Source organism: Zingiber officinale, chromosome 11B (assembly GCF_018446385.1).
Source record: "Zingiber officinale cultivar Zhangliang chromosome 11B, Zo_v1.1, whole genome shotgun sequence".
Classification (NCBI taxonomy): Eukaryota; Viridiplantae; Streptophyta; class Magnoliopsida; order Zingiberales; family Zingiberaceae; genus Zingiber; species Zingiber officinale.
Window position 1 is genome coordinate 11,782,959 of NC_056007.1, and position 8,804 is coordinate 11,791,762.

The window sequence follows — 8,804 nt, forward strand, 5'->3', positions numbered from 1 at the left end:
TTCTAAAATTTAAAGGTAAGTTTTATAAAAATACGATTAAACTAATTATATTATATGGAGTTGAATATTAGACTATGACATGAGCAGAAGATGAGAATTACATATATAAGAATATTAAGATGAATATATAGACATCTCAGGATGGATAAGTTAAAAATAAAAATATTAGAGAAAAGTCTGATTGTACCTATTGAAGGAAAACTTCAGAGATAGTCATTAGACTCTATCTCTTATCATATCATTATTTATATTTAATATGAACATACGTAGTGGACCCTTCGATAATGTATACGGTAGTGTGAAAGTAAGTATACGCCTTATTTACATTTGGACAGCTTAAGACAATGCTTATTGAGTAGCACTACAGAAGTGATCTAATTGGAATCCATAGGTTATGGATTGAAGAATCTTTCAATTTCTTGTCATTAGAAAAAAAAAAATTGTGTTGACCAATTTAGCAACACTATAATGATTGAGCTTGTCCCCTGTTCTGATCCTTTCTACCAAGTACCAACAACATGCTGAAGATTATATTGGACAATCCCTAATCACTATTTTTGTTGAAAGTGTGGAGTAGTTAGAAAAAATTAAGCAAGTTGGTATATAGATATATATTTTTGGCATAATTCTACTCATATTTTGCTATTTTTTTATGTGTAGTTCTACTTATATTTGTTTCTGCTTAGTTATTTTACTAGAGATGATCTAGCTATTGTATAATGGGAAACAATCATCTATTCAAACCTTTAAAAATCATCGAAGAAAGGACAAATTTGTTCAAAAGAAATTATAATTATCATAAGACCGCGGTTCCTTATTGACAAAGCTGCCGTTGTTGACATCCAACAATCAGTGTTATTTTTTTTTTAAAATTTTTTCTGTTTTATTGTAATTCTATATGATACCGTCAATATTCGACTAGTCCATGTTAGTAAGATGCACCTACATGGCCCACCCTGAGCGGTTAAGTGAGTCCGAGTTGATTCTGTTGGTGCAACATCCCTCAGGTCAAGGTTGACCTGGTTGACCAAGCTGAGTCTTGGTTTGAGTTTAGATGTTTGACAATAAGAAATTGATTGAAGAAGAGTCAAGTAGGTCAAGGTTGACCGGATACTTGATTGGGAAGTCCTAACTGGGATGTTAGGTAGAATGGAAGTCCTGGTGAGTGAAGCCAGGCAGAAGGAAAGTCCTAGTGAGTGAAGCTAGGCAGATTGAAAACCCTAGTGAGTGAAGCTAGGTGAAAGTCCTGGTGAGTGAAGCCAGGTGAAAGCCCTAGTGAGTGAAGCTAGGCAGATGGAAAACCCTAGTGAGTGAAGCTAGGTGAAAGTCCTGGTGAGTGAAGCCAGGCAAGGGAAAATCCAGATGGATCAAGGATGATCAGACATCTGGTTTTGGGAAGTCCAAGTAGGTCAAAGGATTGACTGGATACTTGGCACAAGGAAATACAGATAGGTCAAAGGGATTGACCAGACATCTGATGGAAGTCCAAGTAGGTCAAGGGAGTGACCAGATACTTGGCATGAATAGAAAAGTCCAAGTGGGTCAAAGGGATTGACCAGACACTTGGTGGGAAGTCCTAGCAGGTCAAAGGAGTGACCAGATGCTAGGCATGATGTACCAACAGGTCAAGGTTGACTGGAGGTTGGTTTGGTAGGCTTGGGACTTGGTTTTGGGCAAAAACCAAGTACTGGATCGATCGGTGGATCGATCCAGGCCTTTTCTAGCGAACAGAGAGCCTCTGGATCGATCCGTGGATCGATCCAGATGTCCCAATCGATTAGTGAATCGATTGGGACGCGGCTGCTTCGCGCGATAAGCGCTGGATCGATCCATGGATCGATCCAGGCGTTTTTCCCAGAGCACAGAGGCGCTTTGGATCGATCCGTGGATCGATCCAAAGCCTCCCCGATCGATTGGGAACATTCGAATCGATCGGGATCCGACCGTTAGCGTCGATAAAGGCCGCAGGCGCACGATTCCTTCGGCATCTCTTCACCGATTCACTCCAGATCTCTCGCCAGCTCCTCCACAGCATTCACAAAGCTCAGATCGCCAGTTCTTGAAGGATCTTGGAAGTTCTCCAAGTCAAGAGGCGGATCAAAGCCAAGAAGAGAAGCTAGGGTTAGGGTTTATACTCATTGTAAGCTTGTATTTCTTGTATCCTTTCCCTCTCTTCTTGTATTGAGTTGTGTAGGGCTTCTCCGCCCTTGGTAGTTACCATAAAGGAGAGTTTTACTTAGTGGAGGGTGTGTGTGTTGGTGTGGATCCTTGGATTAGTCACCTCTTGTGAGGTGGATACCAAGTAAACCAACCGTGTTAGCGTTGTATGATTGTTTCTTTGTATTTCCGCTGCACATCTTTGAAGAAACAAGCAACGCCGAGCAACGAGCGAACGCGACGAGCTATTCACCCCCCCTCTAGCTACTTTTGGTCATAACAAGTGGTATCAGAGCAAGGCCGCTCTTCACCGGAATCATCGCCGGAAGGGTCAAGCATAACAAGAAAAGCTAGAGGGTGAAGAAGTTGAAGCAAATTCATCAAAAGTCAAAGATTTCAAGAAGCTCAACTTCAAGATGCAATTCAAAGATGGACTTGGATTTGACACAAGGGTGGCTCCACCGTACACTTCCACGAGCTTCGATTCTTGGAAATCAAGAATCGAAAACTTTCTTATGATGGAGATAGAGCAATGGTTTGCTCTAATGGAAGGATTTGAAGCTCCAACAAACTCCAAGGGCAAGCTTCTCAAGAAAAGCAAATGGAGCTCGGAGCAAGTCCAAAGGTGCGATGCAAATGACAAAGTGACCAAGCTGTTGGTCAATTTATTGCCAAGCACCATCCTTTGCAAAATTCGAGAATTTGAAGATGCAAAGGAATTATGGAGCAAATTGGCCAAGCTTCATGAAGAGATCCCCTCCACTGTACAAGAGCAAGAAGTATCCAGAGAGGGTGACTCTTTGGAGCAAGACCAAGAGGAGGACTCTGAGGTTGAGAGATGCTCAACCTCCGAAGAAGAGGAAATCCAAGAAGCTTCATCCTCAAAGGATTGCAACGAAGGGAACAAGGAGGGAGCATACTCCTTGTTTCATATTCAAGATGATGAAGCCTCCACCTCTAGGATTGAGGGGGAGAAATCCTTGGTGACGCCGGATCAAGAAGAAGGAGAAGTTTCTACATCCGGGTCAAGAGACGAAGAGGAGGAAGAAGATTCTACCTCCACAAGTCAAGAAAAATCAAATGGAGGAGAATCAAGGTCCGATCAAGAGGAAGCTTCTACCTCCGGATCCAAAGGAAAAGATGCCACCCCTACAAGCAAAGGTATAAATATTTCAATTAATAATAAAAATCATATTATATGCTTTGAGTGTAGGGAACATGGGCACTACAAGAGCAAGTGCCCTAAATTGGCCAAGAAGAAGGGCCAAGTGGCACAAAAAGGCAAGGTGAAGCCCAAGGAGATCATCCCCAACACAAAGAAGAGCAAGGAGCATATTATATGCTTCTCTTGCAATCAAAAGGGGCATTACCGAAGTCAATGCCCCAAGGGGAAGAAGGTGGTCAAGGCTCAAGGAGGCACTAGTCAAGGGGAAGCCTCCAAGGTAAAGAAGAAGGTATCTTTTATTGAGCCTACCCCTTTACATTATGGTAAAAAGCATGATAGTTCTAATTTTTATCATTTTAATGCGATTTACCATAAGAATAGGAAGCATGAGGGCTTTAAGGAAAAGCATGTGGCCCTACATGCCAAAACTACTCAACCTAAGGTTAGGAAGGTAGATGGACACTTGGGCAAGAACACTAAGGATAATAGATACAAGCCCAAAAACAAAAATGCTCATGGGTGTAATGAAAAATCAAAATCTAAGGATTTAATGATAGAAAATCAAGTCTTAAGATCAAGACTTGATAAAATGGAAAAGACCCTAAAAAGGATGGAAAATATCCTAAAAGGGCAAAATGAGCATAACCTAGGTTTAGGGGTACAAAAGCCATCCAATGGCCATAAAGGTTTGGGATACAAACCCAAAGCTAAAAGGGATGTGCCTAGTTATCATAGGGTTCCATATAGCTATGGAACAAACCCTAAGTCTAGAGGTCAAATCAAAGATACAAGGGAAGATATCCCTAGAAGTATCTTTGCAACCAAAGTGACTAAGAAAGTCACTAACAAGGTCACAAGGGAGGCTATCCCTAGAGTTGACCTAGAAAATGTGACCAAGGCCTCTAAGAAGCCAAACAAGGTCACTAGGAAGGTATCTAGGGAAGTTATCCCTAGTGAGTACCTAGAGCATCCAAGGAGCACCAATAGGTGTTGGGTTCCTAGGAGCATTTTCTCTATCCCATAAATGGGTTGGAGAGTGTCAACTCCGATTAGAAGGGTACTTAACCCAACTTTGAGGAAATTGACACTCAAGGAGCATTTTCAAGGTTTTGTTAACCTTTGAAAATGAAATGGAATTATTATTTACTCCTTGAAAGAGTAAAATGTGCCTAATGGTGGAAGAATTGATTCTAATCTTAAATGACACATATTGGGAAATTCAGAAGAACTACCAAGTTGGGATTTTGGTATGTTCTTAGGAAATTTAAGGCGATCCGGGCCTTAACTTAAAGGTGCTACTCTTGTGGAAAAATGATATATGCCAACATTTGAGGATATGCTTATTTTCAATTGGCATACATTAATCAAGGGAATTAGAAATGCCAATTTAGGCTTTGGCACTTTCTTGAAGCACTTTAGGGCAATCTAGGTTTAAGTTGTAAGTTTAGCTAAGATTTTAAGGATACTTAGATAGTTAATCTAGGTATATTTTATTTATGCTAAATCTTGCCATGATTGTTTGCCCATCATATGCCATGACATCATGTCTATTTTTGCATTCATGTTTTATTATGAAAAATCCAAAAATACCATGTCATGACATTCATACATCATGTAGTTATAGGATATTTTCTTTTGAAAATTATTTCTTTTTGATGTATGCCATAACATTATCATGCATTAAGTTTAATTCCTTGTAATTAAGGACAAAAGGCATTTAACAACACTTATTAACAAGTGACATCCTAGGTGGGTGTCTAATATCTCCAAAATGCCTAGATAGATATGCATGATCTCTAGATTAAGGACAAAACCAAAATCTACATCTCACAAAGACTATAAGGTGACTTGTATGTACTTTAGTGCACATTAGATACAAGTGAGATGTTAGGATGATGAACAAAGCTCAAGATGCTGATTTAGTGCATTCTTTTGAGTTTTTAGGTTCATTAAAACACATAGTTATGTGTTTTCCCATCATTGGGAAAGCTAATGTACAAGTCATGTGCATTATGCCCAAGGAACATGATGGGATATTGGTTTTGAAAATGTTTAAAAAAAAAATGCTTTTGGAAAACCATGGTGAAGGCTATCTTTTGATAGTAATCAATAGTTAGACACAAACTTGAAGAAAACGCTAAAGTTTTAGCAAGTTCTCAAGCTTGTGTCAATCTTTGAAAATATGATGTATTTTCATAGAAAACTATTTTTCCATGATTAAAATGCCCTAAATAATGTCTACACGAAATTTTATGATTTTTGGATTTTTGTAGAATTTTCTAGGGGTTTTTGAAGTTGACTGAAATGGAATTTCAGCAACTATCAGAGCTTCGATCGATCCATGGATCGATTGGAGTGCCTGAATCGATCCGTGGATCGATTCAGAAGGCAGCAGAAGCTCGCTGGATCGATCAGCCGATCGATCCAGGTAGTTTGAATCGATCAGTGGATCGATTCAGAAAGGTTCAATCGATTGGAACCCAACTCCAATCGATCCAAGTTGCTGATTTTGGCTGGGAAGGCCTGATTTCAGCATCTTTGAACCTCTTTGAGTCTAGGTAACCATTCCAAACCCCTAAAATACATTTGTATACATACAAAGGGTGTTTTCATGTGAAAACAAGGATGGATTGGTTAAGGAAGGCTTCATTGAAGTTTAGGTTGAGGTTTGTTTCAAATTTTGAGTATTTGAACCTCAAAACTTCTAAATTTGGGTTTCCTAAAGGTTTAGGGATTCCAAGTCATTGTTGGTGCAATGACAGAAGCTACCACCATGTCTTTAGGGGGAGGGACTCTTTAAAGACATGAAAAATTATTTTTCAATGAACCTTGGAAGGTGGTTAACCTTCTTTGAAGAAAATGCTCATGTATGAGCTTTTGAACTTGAAATGGGGAGTGGATATCCCCATTATTTCAAGTGGGAACTCAAGTGGTTAGAAAATGCTCAAGGTTGGGTATTTGTCTACATTGAGGGAGAAGTTAAGGATAAATGAAGGGTATGAGATCTTCATTATCGTGTTGATCACAACGAGTGATGTTGTGAACAACGATGAGCAACTCTTCAGGGGGAGAGTCGTCAACAAATGGATTTGTTGATGTGTACCCAAAATTGTGGCATGGGTTGATGTGTGCCCAAAGATGGGTTGATGTGTGCCAATAGGGGGAGAATGAAAGGACCTGTGAATGGGTGTAAGTTAGGCTTTCATTACCTAGAGGGAGTGTGCCCTCTTAGGGGGAGAATGAAGAGCTTAATTTATGTGTTCATTACCTAGTGGCATGAAGATTGAGGCTATAGGATTAGCCTAACTTACATGTGGTATTGTAAGTGTTATTGTGGTATTGTCAAACATCAAAAAGGGGGAGATTGTTAGTGCAACATCCCTCAGGTCAAGGTTGACCTAGTTGACCAAGCTGAGTCTTGGTTTGAGTTTAGATGTTTGACAATAAGAAATTGATTGAAGAAGAGTCAAGTAGGTCAAGGTTGACCGGATACTTGACTGGGAAGTCCTAACTGGGATGTTAGGTAGAATGGAAGTCCTGGTGAGTGAAGCCAGGCAGAAGGAAAGTCCTAGTGAGTGAAGCTAGGCAGATTGAAAACCCTAGTGAGTGAAGCTAGGTGAAAGTCCTGGTGAGTGAAGCCAGGTGAAAGCCCTAGTGAGTGAAGCTAGGCAGATGGAAAACCCTAGTGAGTGACGCTAGGTGAAAGTCCTGGTGAGTGAAGGCAGGCAAGGGAAAATCCAGATGGATCAAGGATGATCGGACATCTGGTGTTGGGAAGTCCAAGTAGGTCAAAGGATTGACTGGATACTTGGCACGAGGAAATACAGATAGGTCAAAGGGATTGACCAGACATCTGATGGAAGTCCAAGTAGGTCAAGGGAGTGACCAGATACTTGGCATGAATAGAAAATTCCAAGTGGGTCAAAGGGATTGACCAGACACTTGGTGGGAAGTCCTAGCAGGTCAAAGGAGTGACCAGATGCTAGGCATGATGTACCAACAGGTCAAGGTTGACTGGAGGTTGGTTTGGTAGGCTTGGGACTTGGTTTTAGGCAAAAACCAAGTACTGGATCGATCAGTGGATCGATCCAGGATCTGGATCGATCGGTGGATCGATCCAGGCCTTTTCTAGCGAACAGAGAGCCTCTGGATCGATCCGTGGATCGATCCAGATGTCCCAATCGATCAGTGAATCGATTGGGACCCGGCTGCTTCGCGCGATAAGCGCTGGATCGATCCATGGATCGATCCATAGGCGCTCTGGATCGATCCGTGGATCGATCCAAAGCCTCCCCGATCGATTGGGAACATTCGAATCGATCGGGATCCGACCGTTAGCGTCGATAAAGGCCGCAGGCGCACGATTCCTTCGGCAGCTCTTCACCGATTCACTCCAGATCTCTCGCCAGCTCCTCCACAGCATTCACAAAGCTCAGATCGCCAGTTCTTGAAGGATCTTGGAAGTTCTCCAAGTCAAGAGGCGGATCAAAGCCAAGAAGAGAAGCTAGGGTTAGGGTTTATACTCATTGTAAGCTTGTAAGCTTGTATTTCTTGTATCCTTTCCCTCTCTTCTTGTATTGAGTTGTGTAGGGCTTCTCCGCCCTTGGTAGTTACCATAAAGGAGAGTTTTACTTAGTGGAGGGTGTGTGTGTTGGTGTGGATCCTTGGATTAGTCACCTCTTGTGAGGTGGATACCAAGTAAACCAACCGTGTTAGTGTTGTATGATTGTTTCTTTGTATTTCCGCTGCACATCTTTGAAGAAACAAGCAACGCCGAGCAACGAGCGAACGCGACGAGCTATTCACCCCCCCCCCCCCCCTCTAGCTACTTTTGGTCCTAACAGATTCAAGGTCTAAACTATTGAAAAAAAATGGAGGAAGGCAAATATAGATACACATCTGAAGATCTAAACTATCGAGATAATACGACTTATCACGCTGTTGAGTTACTGAGTCATTAGGCCGAGCCTTCTTCTAGTCGAGATCGGCAGACCACAAATAGATATGGGTCGTGATCCTCACTTTTCCATGATATTTTTCCCTACCTTCCCATGATCTCTATAGTATCTATCCTTCTCACGTAGATAAAGATCCAAGTATATACTCCGCGCAAGGGGCTCTCTTAGGTTCTGTTTACTTGGGAGAGTGGAAAGCAAAATTAAGGAAAAGTTTCCACGGTGGAAAAGTTTCCGCCGTTTACTTCATTAAAATTTTCCGAAGAAAAAGTAACGCAATCCATCAGCGGATAATTTTGGAGCCAAAATCGATCACCTCAAAATCGGACGGAAAGCAGCGGATGGAAAAAAAAATGACGCATGTACCCGTTTTACATTCACAAAATTACACCATATACAAAAAAAAAATGACGCATGTAGCCTTTTTAACTCACAAAATTACACTATGTACTAAAAAAATGATGCATGCACCCTTTTTTATTTACAAAATTACATCATAAGTATTCATCTTCCTCTATCAAGGTAAA